Raw genomic sequence first — 21,727 nt, 5'->3', positions numbered from 1 at the left:
TATGTGGTCCCTTGAGAATGAATGTTCTTCTACAAACAATTTCCATACAAGTGAGACGGTAAGGCACATGCAGAAATGTAGTTCAAATTTTGATGTGATATCGTAGACAGTACCTTATGCTGCAGACAATACCAATGTGTAACAAGATTATTCCAGTCACTGCCTGATAAATGTAGCACCGGAGACTTTACAGAAATTTCATTAGAGGCTTGCCATCGAAGTGCACTTGCCTTAGGTAGGAATGATACTTTATCAATGAGTGCTTGAAAAGCGCAACCAACCCTTGCTCGTCTTGACTATCCAGTTTGTTCCTCGCCTATTTAAAAGAATGAAATCTTGTGTCTTCTGTCAGCAAAAACATATGCAATAATTACCATGAATAACATTAGTACATTACTTACACGTAAGTTGCAGAGGAAGACTGGAAATTGTTCTGTGTCTGCGGTATAATCTTTCCATGAAGGAAAGATGCGCACAAAGCTCCTGACAACAATATAAGCTTCGTCTTCTAAACTGGGAAGAAATGGAACATGGGTCCTCTTTGCTACAATTGGGGCTCTCTCTCTCTCTCGTTCGAAAAGGGATTTGGCAACTGGATTTGGTGTACTCTTTGCTGGAATGGGGGCTTTACGTCGTAGAGCTGGTGCTATGTCAACTGGCATCATCATATTGTTTGCTGCAGTTGGGGTCTGCTGAGTTGGGGCATCAGAGATGACCAGTGTAGTAGGGCTAGAGTCTGCTAGAGTTGGGGCCGTGTTTTGTGGGTCAGGTGATATTGCAACTACACCTAATGGGCTATATGATTTATCATGTGTCACTACCTTTTCCAAATAATTTTCTCATGCTCCTCCATGATCAGCAATCACACCCTCTTCTTTTGAACGTATAATACACAAGAATAGCATTTGAATGGATAAATATGGTATGATGACAGATGGAATATGTACTGAAAATGGATAGGCATGGCGTATTCACATACACGATATGTAAACTAAGCTAATGGCAGTGCAACAAAGTAGAAGCAATGCAAAGCATCAGTTGCAAGATATGTGCGACCAATATAACCTTGGAAAGTTAGAGCAAGCACCTTGATGGGTGAATAAGACGGGGCATCTGCCTCTGACTCCTCCACTAGGGAGCTAAATTGACTTAGGTATCCCTCTAGCTTAGAATTACTATTAGGATCATATTCTGAGCATGAATCTGTATGTCGAGAGCATTTGCATTGCATTGCATCCAGACTTAAATTCAGCCCCTTAATGCCAAGTTTGACAGCCATGCCATTGTTCTGCTTTATTCTTTTCATGCGTGCAAGCTCATAATGAAAACATAAAAAGTAGTCAGATTACCTATGGAATGCATTGCGGATTGAACTCAAAGAGTGTCTCCCTATAAACCCCTGCATATGCAAAGTTCACCCCCAACCGTGCTAACCAGACCACACGCAGAGATACAAACCTCTTATGTCTCTATAACAAGCAGACACACATTTCAAAACCGAAGTAGGAACATTAGAATCATACCAAATTCATATTTGAACAAATAAACTAAGGAATTATGAGTGGCATAATGTTTAGCTTCAAGGGTGGAGTGTTGGTAGTGCGACACAAAGCAAGTAGGCAGATTGTATTCCATGTAAAAGATCGTAGTCTATGTAAAAGGTGGAAATGATACTTTCTTTCTATACAATGCAGTGTTGTTGCCCACACGTGATGGAAGAGATCACACAGAGAAATACTATTCACTCATGTCTGCGGTTCCAGTATTTTGAAACAGGGTGGTCCACCCTAAAAGAATATTGACAACAAATATGGCAAGGCAAGCATAGAGGTAGTGAATCAATCATTACTTGTGAGCTTACTAGGACAAGTATGCAGAATTGTAACTGCAGTAAGAGACCGTCCAAAATATGAATCAAGAAGTTGGTCTAGTACTTATTGTTTGCAAATAATCGACGTGAATAATTGGATATCATATCGAATGAGTAAGAAAGACAAGTAAAATTGTCAACAAACCTGGCCTGCAGTAGTAATCTGGGTCAATGTCACTATGACCAACAATCCAAAATGACTAGTGTCTGTTCCTAGGGCTGAAATTTTGAAACCATGTGAACTCTACATGTACTAAAGATTACTGAAATACATTTGAACCATTAAGTGGAGGTATCACTCAGTACACAACAAACCCTAATGACAGTCCTGCCTAATGAGTAATGAATCAATTAGAAAATGGGTGATGAGGAGTGGCTGTTGAGTGTTGAGGACGTATCTCAGGATAAATCGGGTTAGCTTGGTGGCTGTTGCACGCCTGAGCCCTGAACGGACTGGGAAGGTAGGCACGGTGGCGCACCCGGGCAGTGCCTTGCACACTTCATCTCCAGAATCATACTGCACACATGAATGAGTTACATTAATACATTATAGATTCATGGATACACTATGTCAAAGGAACTAAATGAACAATCTAAATTTCAAGTAGGCTTACCTCATATTCTTCATCATCACTTTCCTCTAGATTATACGGGTCGTACTGGGCCAGCTTCCTCTTTCTACCCCCCAACCATCATCCTCCTGAACATACTGTCGGCGTTCTGGGAACGGGGGTCCCCAGACTTGCCTGCCTGCGGCCCGCGGCGTGGCTGGGCCAGCAGGCCATACGGCCCATCTTCACCAGCAAAGCACTCAAGACCCTCGCGAGGGGCCAAGCCTCGCGAGGCGGACGATGCAAGACCTCCTCCAAGGTGGCCTAGCTGGGCAGGCTCACAAGGAGCGGAGATATCAAGGCGGGGCGAACCTCACGAGGCTTTCATGACGTGAGCCATGACGATCGACACCAGGCGGGCGCCAGCGCGCACAGCGTCCTTGTTTACTCTTTGGTGCAAAGGGGCCAAGCGCAACCGCGGAGTACCGAGGCATCAGGCAAAGGTTGCCATTTCGGTGCAACAAAACCAAGACCAAGGACTGCAAGACGGAGGTTATCGTGGAGCCCGGAACAGCGTCACCACCAGAACTTTGTTCAGGCGAAGACTACTTTTGTCAGGATAGCTTGTACTAGTTGTCCCCTTTCAAATTAGCCCGCCATTGTTGGCTCCCTTCCCGCTCGATATTTGGGAAGAGGACCAGGGCCTCTATAAATAGGACTAGCCACCACAGTAGAGAGAACAACTTAGCTCGAGGAGAGAACTGGGCTTGAGAGAGAACAACTTAGCTCGAGGAGACAACTGGGCTCGAGGGAGATCACCCTCACACACAAGCTCACCGAGCCCAAGAACGCCTCAACCTCAGGAGGTCGTTCTTCCCTTGTATTGTTTTATCATCAGCCCAAGAGGCAATCCACCACCATCACACTGGAGTAGGGTGTTACACCACGACGGTGGCCCGAACCAGTATAAACCCTGCATCCATCTGTGTTGTGAGTTCGTCGAGTTCGTTCGCGAGGTCCTAGCAAGCTAGAGCGTAGATCGGTTGGAGGGATAGACTTCGCCGCACCCCAGTGTTCAAACCTTAAGGGTTTGCCGGGACCCCAACCCCGACATTTGGCGCGCCAGGTAGGGGTGCGCCATAGCTTCCTCTTCGTCGCTCCGTCACCCCGTCGTCTACATGGCGGACGCTCGCCGTGCTCAAGCTGAGCATCGGGCCGCCCTCGACGCCCGCGTCGCTCAGACGACACCTGTCTGTGGGCCGCCTCGTCGATCTCCGTCCCCCGCCGCCAACACAGCCACCGGGCCGGTGGGAAACGAGCAGCAGGCGTCCTCGCAACATCCTTCGGTGTGGCAGGACGGCCGCACCGCTACTCCATCACTCGCTCCTGCTGGCTCTTCGTCTCACGTGCACCGCGCTCCCCTAGAGGCGCGGGCCACGCTCATCGCGGAAAACGAGCTCCTGCGTTACCGCCCTGTCGATGACGTCTATGAAGAGTGGCTCGACCGCATCACCGAGCTCGTCCGTGCCGCGGGGGGCTCTCTGGCGCCGTCTCACACTCTGCCTCCCCCTCAGCAGGCTGCGGGCAACGGGGCCCGTGGCGCGCCTCCACCACCTCGACCCCAAGACGGTGCCTTGGCGCCAAGACACGCGCCTCGCTTGGGGCCTAACAGTCACTAGTGTTGTGGGTGTTCAGGTTGTGAAAGGCGTAGAAGGGCCGGCCGTTCTTGGATGACTCGGGCTGATCTCTGCCTCGCTTGGTGTCGGGCTCTGCCGCGAGCACGACTGCCTCTTTGCACTTCACATCCTTGGCCTTGGCCTTCTTTTCCTCCACTCCTGCAGCTGGCAGCTCCAGGAGAGAGAGGCGCCCTCCTCAGCTCTTGCGCACCTGGTCGCCAGGTTGAACAGCTCCTGAGATGTGCAGAGCTCCTCATGGATGGCCAGCTCTTCCTTCATCTTGACGTCGCGGACGCTGTCGGAAAACGGGAAGATGATGGCCTCGTCCGAGACCTTGGGAATCTTGAGGCGGGTGCTGTTGAAGTGCTTGATGTACTTCTGGAGGGTCTCTCCTGGCTGTTGCTTGATGCGGCGTAGGTCGCCCGCGACCGGTGGGCGGTCACGAGTGCCCTGGAAGTTGGTGACGAAGCGGTCACGCATCTCGTCCCAGGAGGAGATTGAGTCATGCTGCAGGTTCAGGAGCCAGCAGCGGGCCCCATCCTTGAGAGCCATGGGAAACCAGTTCGCCATGACCTTCTCGTCGTCGTTGGCCGCTTCGATGCTCAACTCATAGAGCTGCAGGAACTCCGCGGGGTCGGCGGTGCCGTCGTACCATAGAGGCAGATTTGGCTTGAACTTGTCTGGCCAGGCAACGCTACGCAGCTCAGGGGTGAAGGCGCGACAGCCTGCCGTGGTTGCCGGGGCCCGCCTCAGGGGCAGAGCTTGGTCTTGGCGACGTCCGCACTGCGCCACTACAGGTGGCGCGCGGTCTTGACGAGGTGGCGCGGGGAGCGCTGGTGCGGCTTCTCGCGGTCGCGGGACTTCGCGCGGGCGCCGGGCGCGGCGGATCGCGTCGTGGAGGCGCGCGTCTTGGCGCCAAGGCACCGTCTTGGGGTCGAGGTGGTGGAGGCGCGCCACGGGCCCCGTTGCTCGCAGCCTGCTGAGGGGGAGGCAGAGAGTGAGATGGCGCCAGAGAGCCCCCCGCGGCACGGACGAGCTCGGCGACACGGTCAAGCCACTCTTCATAGACGTCGTCGACAGGGCGGTAACGCAGGAGCTCGTTTGCCACGGTGAGCGCGGCCCGCGCTTCTAGGGGAGCGTGGTGCGTGTGAGACGAAGAGCCAGCAGGAGCGAGTGATGGAGTAGCGGTGCGGCCGTCCTGCCGCACCGAAGGATGTTGCGAGGACGCCTGCTGCTCGTTTCCCACCGGCCCGGTGGCTGTGTTGGCGGCGGTGGACGGAGATCGACGAGGCGGCCCACAGATGGGTGTCGTCTGAGCGACGCGGGCATCGAGGGCGGCCCGACCAGCGACTGTCGTGCCTTGGCGCCAAGACGCGCGCAGAGATCAACCCGAGTCATCCAAGAACGGCCGGCCCTTCTATTCGAGAAGGACGCTTCGGCCGACGCCCCGAGCGCAGCAACCAGGGCTACAGCCGTGGAGGCGGATGCTGGGACGACCGTTGCCCGCGCCAGGAGTGGCGCGACCGGCCTCGCGAGGACCGCTGGCAGGATCAACCTCGCAAGGGCGCCTGGAGGGACCCGCCTCGCGAGGATCGCCACCAGGGCAACGCCGGTCTTCCCCCGTTGCCGCCGCCAAGGAGGAATGATGACCATCACCAGGACGAGGGGGCTAGGGGCTTCCAGGAGCCGCACGTGGTCGCTTGCATCCTGGGCGACGCTCAGGCCCCAGCCTCTCAGCGCATCTTCAAACAGTTCGCTTGCGAAGTAAACGCGGCGCTCCCCAAGCTCGAGGCCACGCGCCCGCTCCGGTGGTCCCAATGCGCCATCACCTTCAGCTCGGCCGACCAGCTCAAGTGCGCAGCCGCCGCTGACACACTCCCTATGCTGTGCTCCCCAGTCATCAGCAATGTGCAAGTCACCAAGACTCTCATCGACGGCGGTGCAGGGCTCAACGTCCTATCCGCCGACACATTTGATAGCCTCCAAGTGCCCTATGAGCAACTCCAGTGAACCAAGCCTTTCTCAGGAGTGACTGACGGTTCCACCACACCAATAGGACAGGTCCGCCTGCTTGTCACCTTCGGGGAGCGCAAGAATTACCGCACCAAGCTCATCGACTTCGACGTCGCACACATCCGCCTACCGTACAATGCCATCCTTGGGTACCCAGCCCTGGCCAAGTTCATGGCAGTCACTCACCACGACTACAACGTCCTCAAGATGCCAGGAAGCGGGGGCGTCATCACGGTCCCATGTGAAGAAAGGGATGCGGTGTGCTCCCTTGAGCGCGCCTTCCAAGCCGCGGAAATCGACAACCCTGACTGCAGAAGTGAGGGCCCTCCGGAGACCATCCCCAAGAAGAAGCTACCGTGCCATGAAGGACCCCCAAGAAGATGGCGTCACATCAGGAGCCTCGTCAGGATCGGCGCCCGCTCCAGGGGTGCCTCCCTCTACCGCATAGGAAAGCGCGCCCGGCGCCCTCCTCGGGCAAGGCTCAGGGGCTCTCTTTTGGAGGGCCTCAGACCTTGCCAATCTCACGAGGGAGGCGCTTGGGCACCACTTGGAAGCGTGCTTCACGGCACGTGTTCCGCAGGAGATCATGAGGCGAGGAATGCCCACCACCCAGGAGTTCATCACTAAGACCACCCAAGAGCTACAAGACGCAAGAGCCATGCGTGGCAACAGCCTCTCATAGAGTGTGGCTCACCACCCAGGCGAGGGTGCTGAGCTGCGCGCCTGCATCGACATCCCAGGGCTCAACAGGGCCGCATCTCAGGAATGCTTCTGGCCATCATGCGCGGACCGCTGTGAGGGTCCACCGCACAGCTACGTTCGCATGCCCTTCGGCTTGCCAAGCGTGGCGTCAGCCTATCAGCGCAACCTGCGGCAAGTCCAGGCGGCTCAGGAGGCCAGATTCCACGCCGTTCGGGAGGAGATGGCGATGGCCTTCAGGGAACCTCCTGAGGCTTAGGGTCCCGGTGGCTCATGAGGAGTCATTCCTTCGACGCGTGGCTTCAGCTGCACCAGCTCTACTTCATCTACAGACCCAGGTGACATCTTCCAAGTTCATCTAAGCTGGGAGCGCCCCTCGGGCTGCACTATTCCCAAGCCGCATCGGTCCATCCCTGCGGCATGTATCCCTTTTACTTATGTATTTAGCTTACCTTGCTGGGGGCGCCCCTCGGGATGCATCATCCCCACACCGCTCGGGCCAGACCCAGTGGCATGTATCTTCTTGCATTTATCCTAGTCGATCTGCTCTTCATGCTTAACCTGCCAACTGCTATCACCTGCCGAACTGCTATCTCCTGTTTGATTACCGCCCACCTCGGGTCCGTTTGCCCCATGCAATTTGCTTGCACGTTAAAAGGGGGCTCCTGAGCATCGCGACTCAGGAGCTCTTACTGGCTCTCCAGCCCTCACCCCTAGCCTTGACCACGGCATCGCGACCTGGCATACTAGTGGCGGCTGAGCTCGCTCGAGGGCCGGGACCTGAGGACGTAGAGTGCTTGCATCTAACCACCTTGCAGGGACATATAGCCACCAAGACTCAAGACCAGGCGCAACCCGCCTTGAGGTAGGGCCTCATGAGTCCCGCGCTAGCTCACGAGTGCCCATATACACCTCGCAGCCCTGCCGTGCAAGCCACGTGTCAGGGCGGGGCTGTACACGCCCCGGGGGCTCCTCCCGGAGGGGCCCCCCCATCCCACGCCCAAGTGGAAGCTCCATGCTACATGCTAGCTGACGACACTGCTGAGGAGCGGCTATGCCCGTGCACAAGCGGAAGCACTATGCTCCGCGCTGATGATAAACAACTGAGGGCGACCCCACGGCCGTACCAACCTCAGGGAGCCCAGAGCTCAACGCCTAGTCCCAGCACGACACCTCCCCTCGGGAGAGTCACGCGAGGGGGCTGGGCACGGGGGTTGTGCTCGTGTCACGCCCAAGCACACGCCACCCAACCAGGTCCCCCGGACCTGGGCGTCGCGTGCCCCTCCCAAGGCCTCGGCGAGGGCAGGTATGGAAATTGTTTGAACGTCAAGGGGGACTCCTGAGCATCACGACTCAGGAGCCTAACTGGTCATGTAGCCCCTCACTCCTTGGTCCGTCCTGGTCTCCGGTCGGCCCAACGGCGGTTGAGGTATGCACGGGGCCAGGCTCTGCCGACGTAGAACATTAATCTATCTTCGTGAACTCTCCCTATATGTTGTTCGCACGTCAAGGGGGACTCCTGAGCATCGTGACAAAGGAGCCTAACTGGTCACGTAGCCCCTCACTCCTTGGTCAATCCTGGTCTCTGGTCGGCCCAACGGCGGTTGAGGTATGCGCGGGGCCGGGCTCTGCCGACGCAGAACAAAGCAAATAGGAAGGAAAACACAAAATCTCGAAGCAAATATTACAAGCACATTGTTCTCACAATATGAAATGAAAAGTCTAAACGCCTCCACGAGGCCTGATGTATGTCGCAGGAAAGGAACGAGAAGAATAGCCGCAGGTCACCCCCGGATGTCGTCGTCGCCTGCGGAAGGTACTTCCCCACAGGCGACGATTGATACATCTCCAACGTATCTATAATTTTTGATTGCTCCATGCTATATTATCTACTGTTTGGGGCAATATTGGGCTTTATTTTCCACTTTTATATTATTTTTGGGACTAACCTATTAACCGGAGGCCCAACCCAGATTTGCTGTTTTATGCCTATTTCAGTGTTTCGAGGAAAAGGAATATCAAACGGAGTCAAAACGGAACGAAATCAACTGGAGAAGTTATTTTTGGAAGGAAACCTACCGGATAGACTTGGACCCTATGTCAGAAGATGAAGGAGGTGCTCACGAGGGTAGGGGGCGTGCCGACCCCCCGGGGGCGCGCCCCCCTGCCTCGTGGCCCCCCCTTCGGTCCACCGACGTACCCCTTGTACCCATATATACCTACGTATCGTAAAACTTCCAGAACGGAGATTAGATTGGGAGTTCCGCCGCCGCAAGCCTCTGTAGCCACCAAAAGTCAATCGGGACCCTGTTCTGGCACCCTGCCGGAGGGGGGAACCCTCACCGGTGGCCATCTTCATCATCCTGGCGCTCTCCATGACGAGGAGGCAGTAGTTCTCCCTCGGGGCTAAGGGTATGTACCAGTAGCTATGTGTTTGATCTCTCTCTCGTGTTCTTGAGATGATACGATCTTGATGTATCATGAGCTTTGCTATTATAGTTGGATCTTATGTTTCTCCTCCCCCTCTTCTCTTTTGTAAATTGAGTTTCCCCTTTGAAGTAATCTTATCGGATTGAGTCTTTAAAGATTTGAGAACACTTGATGTATGTCTTGCTGTGCGTATCTGTGGTGACAATGGGATACCACGTGATTCACTTGATGTATGTTTTGGTGATCAACTTGCGGGTTCCGCCCATGAACCTATGCATAGGGGTTGGCACACGTTTTCGTCGTGATTCTTCTGTAGGAACTTTGGGGCACTCTTTGAGGTCCTTTGTGTTGGTTGAATAGATGAATCTGAGATTGTGTGACGCATATCGTATAATCATACCCACGGATACTTGAGGTGACATTGGAGTATCTAGGTGACATTAGGGTTTTGATTGATTTGTGTCTTAAGGTGTTATTCTAGTACTAACTCTAGGGCTATTTGTGACACTTATAGGAATAGCCCAACGGATTGATTGGAAAGAATAACTTTGAGGTGGTTTCATACCCTACCATAATCTCTTCGTTCGCTCTCCGCTATTAGTGACTTTGGAGTGACTCTTTGTTGCATGTTGAGGGATAGTTATGTGATCCAATTATGTTAGTATTGTTGAGGGAACTTACACTAGCAAAAGTATGAACCCTAGGCCCTATTTCCTATCATTGCAATACCGTTTACGCTCACTTTTATCATTAGTTACCTTGTTGTTTTTATAATTTCAGATTACAAATACTATTATCTACTATCCATATTGCACTTGTATCACCATCTCTTCGCCGAACTAGTGCACCTGTACAATTTACCATTGTATTGGGTGTGTTGGGGACACAAGAGACTTTTTGTTATTTGGTTGCAGGGTTGCTCGAGAGAGACCATCTTCATCCTATGCCTCCTGCGGATTGATAAACCTTAGGTCATCCACTTGAGGGAAATTTGCTACTGTCCTACAAACCTCTACACTTGGAGGCCCAACAACGTCTACAAGAAGAAGGTTGTGTAGTAGACATCAAGCTCTTTTCTGGCGCCGTTGCCAGGGAGGTTAGCGCTTGAAGGTATATCTTTAGATCTTGCAATCGAGTCTTTTAGTTTCTTGTTTTATCACTAGTTTAGTTTATAAAAGAAAACTATAAAAAATGGAATTGAGTTTGTCTCATACGCTTCACCTTTTTAATATCTTTCGTGAGTATGATGGAAAGGATAATTGTGCTCAAGTTCTAGAAGAAGAAATCTATAAAATGTTTGGCACTAAATATTTGAATGATGAGCATGATTGCAATGTTGTTAGTATGAATTCCTTGAATATCCATGATGCTAATGATATGCAAAGCCACAAGCTTGGCGAAGCTATGTTTGATGAAGATGATATTTTTTGTCCCCCAAGTTTTGATGAGCAAATTTACTATGATGAAAGCATGCCTCCTATCTATGATGATTATTGTAATGACACGTATGCTTTAAAGAATAATGATAACCATGAAACTTGTCATCTTGATCTTAATTTTCAATCACATGATAGTTATTTTGTTGAGTTTGCTCCCACTATTATTCATGAGAAGAATTTTGCTTATGTGAAGAGTAGTAAATTTTCTATGCTTGTAGATCATGAAAAGAATGCTTTAGGTGCTGGTTATATTGTTGAATTCATTCATGATTCTACTGAAAATTATTATGATGGAGGAATATATGCTTGTAGGAATTGCAATAATATCAAGTTTCTTCTCTATGTGCTTAAAATTTTGAAGTTATGCTTGTTTTACCTTCCTATGCAAGTTGATTCTTGTTCCCACAAGTTGTTTGCTCACAAAATCCCTATGCATAGGAAGTGGGTTAGACTTAAATGTGCTAGTCATATTCTTCATAATGCTCTCTTTATGTTACAATTCTTATCTTTTATGTGAGCATCATTGACATCATCATGCCTAGCTAGGGGCGTTAAATGATAGCGCTTGTTGGGAGGCAACCCAATTTTATTTTTGTTCCTTGTTGTTTGATCCTGTTTAGTAATAAATAATTCATATAGCCTCTGTTTAGATGTGGTTTTATGCTTTTAATTAGTGTTTGTGCCAAGTAGAACCTTTGGGAAGACTTGGGGAAAGTCTTGTTGATCATGCTGTCAAAAACAGAAACTTTAGCGCTCACGAGAATTGCTGCCATTTTTATTTGGAGAGAGATATTTAGTTAATTGTTTTTGAAGATGGTTAATAGATAAATTACTCAGGTCCAGCAATTTATTTGAGAATTTTATGAGTTCCATAAGTATACGTTTGATCCAGATTACTACATACTGTTCTGTTTTTGACAGATTCTGTTTTTCGTGTGTTGTTTACTTATTTTGATGAATATATGGCTAGTAAAAGAGTTTATAAACCATAGAGAAGTTGGAATACATTAGGTTTAACACCAATATAAATAAATAATGAGTTCATTACAGTACCTTGAAGTGGTGATTTGTTTTCTTATACTAACGGAGCTTACGAGTTTTCTGTTAAGTTTTGTGTTGTGAAGTTTTCAAGTTTTGGGTAAGGATTCGATGGACTATGGAATAAGGAGTGGCAAGAGCCTAAGCTTGGGGATTGCCAAGGCACCCCAAGGTAATATTCAAGGATAGCCAAGAGCCTAAGCTTGGGGATGCCCCGGAATGCATCCCCTCTTTCGTCTTTGTTCATCGGTAACTTTACTTGGAGCTATATTTTTATTTACTACATGATATGTGTTTTGCTTGGAGCGTCAATTTATTTTGTTAGGATTTGCTTGCTGTTATTTAGAAAAATGTTTTGCATCTTTTATTTCAATAAAAGTGGCCTTGATAGTCTTTACTATGCCTATGTTACAAGTATACATGTTGCTGTTTGAAAACAGAAAGTTTACCGCTGTTGCAATAATTCCCTAGAAAAGTCAGAATGTGATAAAATGTTGAAACCTTTTGCATATTAAGATCTGATAAATTTACTACAGTGGTAATTTTCCTTCATAATTTTTTGAGCTAGGGAAGTATGGATGTTGCAGCATTTTTTACAGACTATCCTGTTTAGGCAGATTTCTGTTATGTTTGCATTGTTTGCATGTGTTTGCTTCTTTGATGATTCTATTTGAGGATAGGACTATTAAATATGCAGAGGCATTTAGTATGCAATGTTGAATAATAATTTTAGTGATTTGCTACAGTAGAGTATGATAAGGTTTTTGCAATGGTCTATACTAACTTATCTCACGAGTCCTTGTTGAGTTTTGTGTGGATGAAGCTTTTGAGATTTAGGGAGACCGTGATATGAGAGGAATTAAGGAGACACAAAGGCTCAAGCTTGGGGATGCCCAAGGCATCCCAAGATAATATTTCAAGAAGTCTCAAGCGTCTAAGCTTGGGGATGCCTCGGTTGGCATCCCACCTTTCTTCTTCAACAACTATCGGTTAGTATCGGTTGATCCTAAGTTTTTGCTTCTTCACATGATGTTTGCTATTCTTAGATGTAATTTTCTTTTGCTTTGATTGCTGTTTGAATAAAGTACCAAGATCTGAAATTATTAAATGTTAGAGAGTCTTCACATAGTTGCATAATTATTCGACTACTCATTAATCTTCACTTATATCTTTCGGAGTAGTTTGTCGTTTGCTCTAGTGCTTCACTTATATCTTTTTAGAGCATGGTGGTAGTTTTATTTTGAAGAAATAGATGAACTCTCATGCTTCACTTAGATTATTTCGAGAGTCTTAATAGCATGGTAATTTGCTTAAAATCCTAATATGCTAGGTATACAAGGTTAGTAAAAAAATTCATATAGAGTATTGAATACTAAGAGAAGTTTGATACTTGATGATTGTTCTGAGATATGAGGATGGTAATATTAGAGTCATGCTAGTTGAGTAGTTGTGAATTTGAGAAATACTTGTGTTGAAGTTTGTGATTCCCGTAGCATGCACGTATGGTGAACCATTATGTGATGAAGTCAGAGCATGATTTATTTATTGATTATCCTCCTTATGAGTGGCGGTTGGGGACGTGCGATGGTCTTTTCCTACCAATCTATCACCCTAGGAGCATGCGTGTAGTACTTTGTTTCGATAACTAATAGATTTTTGCAATAAGTATGTGAGTTCTTTATGACTAATATTGAGTCCATGGATTATACGCACTCTCACCCTTCCACCATTGCTAGCCTCTCTAGTACCGCGCAACTTTCGCCGATACCATAAACCCACCATATACCTTTCTCAAAACAGCCACCATACCTACCTATTATGGCATTTCCATAGCCATTCCGAGATATATTGCCATGCAACTTTCCACCGTTCCATTTATTATGACACGCTTCATCATTGTCATATTGCTTAACATGATCATGTAGTTGACATCGTATTTGTGGCAAAGCCACCATTGATAATTCTTTCATACATGTCACTCATGAGTCATTGCACATCCCGGTACACCGCCGGAGGCATTCATATACAGTCATATCTTGTTCTAAGTATCAAGTTGTAATTCTTCAGTTGTAAGTAAATAAAAGTGTGATGATCATCATTATTAGAGCATTGTCCCAGTGAGGAAAGGATGATGGAGACTATGATTCCCCCACAAGTCGGGATGAGACTCCGGACGAAAAATAAATAAAAGAGGCCAAAGAAGCCCAAATAAAAAAAGAAAGAAAAGAGTCCAAAGAAGCCCAAATTAAAAAAAGAGAAAGAGAAAAGAGGCCATAAAAAGAGAAGGACCAAATAAAAAAATGAGAGAAAAAGAGAGAAGGGACAATATTACTATCCTTTTACCACACTTGTGCTTCAAAGTAGCACCATGATCTTCATGATAGAGAGTCTCCTATGTTGTCACTTTCATATACTAGTGGGAATCTTTAATTATAGAACTTGGCTTGTATATTCCAATGATGGGCTTCCTCAAAATGCCCTAGGTCTTCGTGAGCAAGCGAGTTGGATGCACACCCACTTAGTTTCTTTTTGAGCTTTCATACACTTATAGCTCTAGTGCATCCGTTGCATGGCAATCCCTACTCACTCACATTGATATGTATTGATGTGCATCTCCATATCCCATTGATACGCCTAGTTGATGTGAGACTATCTTCTCCCTTTTTGTCTTCTCCACAACCACCATTCTACTCCACCTATAGTGATATGTCCATGGCTCACGCTCATGTATTGCATGAAGATTGAAAAAGTTTGAGAACATCAAAAGTATGAAACAATTGCTTGGCTTGTCATCGGGGTTGTGCATGATTTAAATATTTTGTGTGGTGAAGATAGAGCATAGCCAGACTATATGATTTTGTAGGGATAGCTTTCTTTGGCCGTGTTATTTTGAGAAGACATAATTGCTTAGTTAGTATGCTTGAATTATTATTGTTTTCATGTGAATATGAACTTTTATCTTGAATCTTTCGGATCTGAATATTCAGGCCACAATTAAGAAGAATTACATTGAAATTATGCCAAGTAGCACTCCGCATCAAAAATTCTTTCTTTTATCATTTACCTACTCGAGGACGAGCATGAATTAAGCTTGGGGATGCTTGATACGTCTCCAACGTATCTATAATTTTTGATTGCTCCATGCTATATTATCTACTGTTTTGCGCAATATTGGGCTTTATTTTCCACTTTTATATTATTTTTGGGACTAACCTATTAACTGGAGGCCCAACCCATATTTTCCGTTTTATGCCTATTTCAGTGTTTCGAGGAAAAGGAATATCAAACGGAGTCAAAACGGAACAAAATCAACTAGAGAAGTTATTTTTGGAAGGAAACCTACCGGATAGACTTGGACCCTACGTCAGAAGATGAAGGAGGTGCTCGCGAGGGTAGGGGCGCGCCCACCCCCCTGGGGCACGCCCCCTGCCTTGTGCCCCCCCCCCTCTTCGGTCCACCGACGTACCCCTTGTACCCATATATACCTACATATCGTAAAACTTCCAGAACGGAGATTAGATCGGGAGTTCCGCCGCCGCAAGCCTCTATAGCCACCAAAAGTCAATCAGGGCCCTGTTCCGGCACCCTGCCAGAGGGGGGAACCCTCACCGGTGGCCATCTTCATCATCCTGGCACTCTCCATGACGAGGAGGGAGTAGTTCTCCCCCGGGGCTGAGGGTATGTACCGGTAGCTATGTGTTTGATCTCTCTCTCTCTCTCGTGTTCTTGAGATGATACGATCTTGATGTATCGCGAGCTTTGCTATTATAGTTGGATATTATGTTTCTCCTCCCCCTCTTCTCTCTTGTAAATTGAGTTTCTCCTTTGAAGTAATCTTATCGGATTGAGTCTTTAAAGATTTGAGAACACTTGATGTATGTCTTGCCGTGCGTATCTGTGGTGACAATGGGATACCACGTGATTCACTTGATGTATGTTTTGGTGATCAACTTGCGGGTTCCGCCCATGAACCTATGCATAGGGGTTGGCACACGTTTTCATCTTGATTCTTCGGTAGGAACTTTGGGGCACTCTTTGAGGTCCTTTGTGTTGGTTGAATAGATGAATCTGAGATTGTGTGACGCATATCGTATAATCATACCCACGGATACTTGAGGTGACATCGGAGTATCTAGGTGACATTAGGGTTTTCATTGATTTGTGTCTTAAGGTGTTATTCTAGTACGAACTCTAGGGCTGTTTGTGACACTTATAGGAATAGCCCAACGGATTGATTGGAAAGAATAACTTTGAGGTGGTTTCGTACCCTACCATAATCTCTTCGTTCGTTCTCCGCTATTAGTGACTTTGTAGTGACTCTTTGTGTTGGGGAACGTAGCAATAATTCAAAATTTTCTTACGTGTCACCAAGATCAATCTATGGAGTCATCTAGCAACAAGGGAGGAGTGGATCTACATACCCTTGTAGATCGCGCGCGGAAGCGTTCAAGAGAATGGGGTTGATGGAGTCGTACTCGTCGTGATCCAAATCACCGATGATCCTAGCGCCGAACGGACGACACCTCCGCGTTCAACACACGTACGGAGCAGCGACGTCTCCTCCTTCTTGATCCAGCAAGGGGGGAGGAGAGGTTGATTGAGATCCAGCAGCACGACGGCGTGGTGGTGGAAGTAGCGGGATTCCAACAGGGCTTCGCCAAGCGCTGCGGGAGGAGGGAGATGTGTCATTGGAGGGAGAGGGAGGCGCCAGGGCTTAGGTATGGTTGCCCTCCCTTCCCCCCACTATATATAGGGCCAAGGGAGAGGGGGGCGCAGCCTTGGCCCTTCCTCCAAGGAAGGGCGCGGCCAGGGAGGAGTCCATCCTCCCCAAGGCACCTAGGAGGTGCCTTCCCCCTTTAGGACTCTTTCTTTCCCATATCTCTTGGCGCATGGGCCTCTTGGGGCTGGTGCCCTTGGCCCATATAGGCCAAGGCGCACACCCCTACAGCCCATGTGGCCCCCCGGGGCAGGTGGACCCCCGGACCCCTTTTGGCACTCCCGGTACAATACCGATAATGCGCGAAACTTTTCCGGCGACCAAAACAAGACTTCCCATATATAAATCTTTACCTCCGGACCATTCTGGAACTCATTGTGACGTCCGGGATCTCATCCGGGACTCCGAACAACTTTCGGGTTACCGCATACTAATATCTCTATAACCCTAGCGTCACCGAACCTTAAGTGTGTAGACCCTACGAGTTCGGGAGACATGCAGACATGAGCGAGATGACTCTCCGGTCAATAACCAACAGCGGGATCTGGATACCCATGTTGGCTCCCACATGTTCCACGATGATCTCATGGATGAACCACGATGTCAAGGACTTAATCAATCCCGTATACAATTCCATTTGTCTAGCGGTACGATACTTGCCCGAGATTCGATCGTTGGTATCCCGATACCTTGTTCAATCTCGTTACCGGCAAGTCTCTTTACTCGTTTCGTAACACATCATCCCGTGATCAACTCCTTGATCACATTGTGCACATTATGATGATGTCCTACCAAGTGGTCCCAGAGATACCTCTCCGTTTACACAGAGTGACAAATCCCAGTCTCGATTCGTGCCAACCCAACAGACACTTTCGGAGATACCTGTAGTGTACCTTTATAGCCACCCAGTTACGTTGTGACGTTTGGCACACCCAAAGCACTCCTACGGTATCCGGGAGTTGCACAATCTCATGGTATAAGGAAATGATACTTGACATTAGAAAAACTTTAGCATACGAACTACATGATCTTGTGCTAGGCTTAGGATTGGGTCTTTGTCCATCACATCATTCTCCTAATGATGTGATCCCGTTATCAATGACATCCAATGTCCATGGTCAGGAAACCATAACCATCTATTGATCAACGAGCTAGTCAACTAGAGGCTTACTAGGGACATGGTGTTGTTTATGTATCCACACATGTATCTGAGTTTCCTATCAATACAATTCTAGCATGGATAATAAACGATTATCATGAACAAGGAAATATAATAATAACTAATTTATTATTGCCTCTAGGGCATATTTCCAACAGTCTCCCACTTGCACTAGAGTTAATAATCCAGTTCACATCGATATGTGATTAACACTCAAGGTCACATCCCCATGTGACTAACGCCCAAAGAGTTTACTAGAGTCAATAATCTAGTTCACATTACCATGTGATTAACACTCGATGAGTTCTGGGTTTGAACATGTTATGCTTGTGAGAGATGTTATAGTCAACGGGTCTGAATCTTTCAGATCAGTATGTACTTCGCAAATCTCTATGTCATCTTGTAGATGCAGCTACTATGCTATATTTGGAGCCATTTCAAATAACTGTTCTACTTGGAGCTATTCTAAATTGTTGCTCCATTATACGTATCCGGTATCTCTACTCAGAGCTATCCGAATAGGTGTTAAGCTTGCATTGACGTAACTCTTTATGTCGAACTCTTTATCACCTCCATAACCGAGAAACATATCCTTATTCCTCTAAGGATAATTTAGACCGCTATCTGGTGATCTACTCCTAGATTACCTTTGTACCCTCTTGCCAGATATGTGGCAAGGCACACATCAGGTGCGGTACTCAGCATGGCATACCGTATAGAGCCTATGACAAAAGCATAGGGGACGACCTTCGTCCTTCCTCTTTCTTCTGCCGTGGTCGAGCTTTAAGTCTTAACTTCATACCTTACAACTCAGGCAAGAACTCCTTCTTTGACTGGTCCATCTTGAACACCTTCAAGATCATGTCAAGGTATGTGCTCATTTGAAAGTACCATTAAGAATTTTGATCTATCCTTATAGATCTTGATGCTCAATGTTCAAGTAGCTTAATCCAGGCTTTCCATTGAAAAATACTTTCCAAATAACCCTATATGCTTTCTAGAAATTCTACGTCATTTCTGATCAACAATATATCAACATATATTTATCAGAAATTCTATAGTGCTCCCACTCACTTCTTTGGAAATACAAGTTTCTCATAAACTTTGTATACACCCAAAACTTTGATCATCTTATCAAAGCATACATTCCAACTCCGAGATGCTTACTCCAGTCCTTAGAAGGATTGCTGGAGCTTTGCATACTTATTAGCATCTTTCAGGATTAACAAAACCTTCCGGTTGTATCACATACAACTTTTCCTCAAAAATCGTCAAGGAAACAATGGTTTTTGGCATCCTATCTGCAAGATTTCACAAATAATGCAGTAATTGCTAATATAATTCCAACAGACTCTTAGCATCGCTACGAGTGAGAAAGTCTCATCGCAGTCAACTCCTTGAACTTGTCGGAAAACATCTTAACGACAAGTCGAGCTTTCTTAATTGTGATACCTACCATCATTGTCCGTCTTCCTTTTAAAATCCATATGTACCTAACAACCTTACGACCATCAAGTAGTTCTCCCAAAGTCTACACTTTGTTTTCATATATAGATCCTCTCTCGGATTATATGGCCTCGAGCCATTTTGGAATCCAGGCCCACCATCGCTTCTCCATAGCTCGTAGGTTCATTGTTGTCTAGCAACATGACTTCCAAGACAGGATCACGTACCACTCTGAAGTAGTACGCATCCTTGTCATCCCACGAGGTTTGGTAGTGACTTGATCTGAAGTTTCATGATCACTATCATAAGCTTCCACTTCAATTGGTGTAGGTGCCACAGGAACAACTCCCTGTGCCCTGTCACACACTAGTTGAAGAGACGGTTCAATAACCTCATCAAGTCTCCACCATCCTCCCACTCAATTCTTTCGAGAGAAACTTTTCCTCGAGAAAGGACCTGATTCTAGAAACAATCCCTTATTGCTTTCAAATGTGAGACAGGAGGTATACCCAACTGTTTTGGGTGTCCTATGAAGATGCATTTATCCGCTTTGGGTTCGAGCTTATCAGCCTGAAACTTTTCACATAAGCGTCGCAGCCCCAAACTTTTAAGAAATGACAGCTTAGGTTTCTCTAAACCATAGTTCATACGGTGTCATCTCATCGGAATTACGTGGTGCCCTATTTAAAGTGAATGTGGTTGTCTTTAATGCCTAACCCATAAACTATCGTGGTAATTCGATAAGAGACATCATGGTATGCATCATATCCAATAGGGTGCAGTTATGATGTTCGGACACACCATCACACTATGGTGTTCCAGGCTGTATTAGTTGTGAAACAATTTCCACAATGTCTTAATTCTGTGCCAAACTCGTAATTCAGATATTCATCTCTATGGTCATATCATAGATATTTTATCCTCTTGTCACGACGATCTTTCAACTTCACCCTGAAATTACTTGAACCTTTCAATAATTTAGACTCGTGATTCATCAAGTAAATATACTCAACATCTACTCAAATCATCTGTGAAGTAAGAACATAACGATATCCACTACATGCCTCAGCACTCATTTGACTGCACACATCAAAATGTATTACTTCCAACAAGTTGCTTTCTAGTTCCATTTTACTGAAAATGAGGCTTTCAGTCATCTTGCCCATGTGGTATGATTTGCATGTCCCAGGTGATTCAAAATCAAGTGAGTCAAAACGGTCCATTTGCATGGAGTTTCTTCATGCATATACACCAATAGACATGGTTTGCATGTCTCAAACTTTTCAAAAACGAGTGATCCCAAAGATCCATCAACATGGAGCTTCTTCATGCGTTTTATACCGATATGACTTACGTGGCAGTGCCACAAGTAGGTGGTACTATCATTACTATCTTTTGGCATGAACATGTGTATCACTACGATCGAGATTCAATAAACCATTCATTTTAGGTGTAAGACCATTGAAGGTATTATTCAAATAAACAGAGTAACCATTATTCTCCTTAAATGAATAACCGTATTGCGATAGACATAATCCAATCATGTCTATGCTCAACGCAAACACCAATCTCGATGGTAGAGGGAGCGTATGATATTTGATCAACCTTGGAAATACTTCCAACACATATCGTCATCTCACCTTTAGCTAGTCTCCGTTTATTCCGTAGCTTTTGTTTCGAGTTACTAACACTTAGTAACCGAACCGGTATCTAATACCCTGGTGCTACTAGGAGTACTAGTAAAGTACACATTAACATAATGTATATCCAATATACTTCTATCGACAGCCTTCTCATCTACCAAGTATCTAGGGTAATTCTGCTCCAGTGGCTGTTCCCCTTATTACAGAAGCACTTAGTCTCGGGTTTGGGTTCAACCATGGGTTTCTTCACTAGAGCAGCAGCTGATTTACCGTTTCATGAAGCATCCCTTTTTTCCCTTGCCCTTCTTGAAACTAGTGGTTTCACAAACCATCAACAATTGATGCTCCTTCTTGATCGCTACTTTTGTGGTGTCAAACATTGCGAATATGTCAAGGATCATCATATATGTCCCTGATATATTATAGTTCATCACAAAGCTCAAGCAGCTTGGTGGTAATGACTTCGGAGAACCATCACTATTTCATCTGGAAGATCAACTCCCACTCGATTCAAGCGATTGTTGTACTCAGACAATCTGAGCACAAGTTCAACAATTGAGCTTTTCTCCCTTAGTTTGCAGGCTAAGAAAATCGTCGGAGGTCTTATACCTCTTGACGTGGGCACGATCCTGAAATCCCAATTTCAGCCCTCGAAACATCTCATATGTTTCGTGACGTTTCAAAACATCTTCGGTGCCTCAACTCTAAGCCGTTTAACTGAACTATCACGTAGTTATCAAAATGTGTATGTCAGATGTTCGCAACATCCATAGACAACGTTCGAGGTTTAGCACACTGAGCGGTGCATTAAGGACATAAGCCCTCTATGAAGCAATGAGGACAAACCTCAGTTTACGGACCTAGTCCGCATAATTACTACTATCAACTTTCAACTAAATTTTCTCTAGGAACATATCTAAACAGTAGAACTGAAGCGCGAGCTACGACATAATTTGCGAAGACCTTTTGACTATGTTCAGGATAATTAAGTTCATCTTGTGAACTCCCACTCAGATAGACATCCCTCTAGTCATCTAAGTGATTAC

This window comes from Triticum dicoccoides, chromosome 4A (genome assembly GCF_002162155.2).
Source record: "Triticum dicoccoides isolate Atlit2015 ecotype Zavitan chromosome 4A, WEW_v2.0, whole genome shotgun sequence".
NCBI lineage: Eukaryota > Viridiplantae > Streptophyta > Magnoliopsida > Poales > Poaceae > Triticum > Triticum dicoccoides.
The sequence above is the reverse complement of the archived record's forward strand: the minus strand, read 5'-3'. Positions refer to the sequence as shown.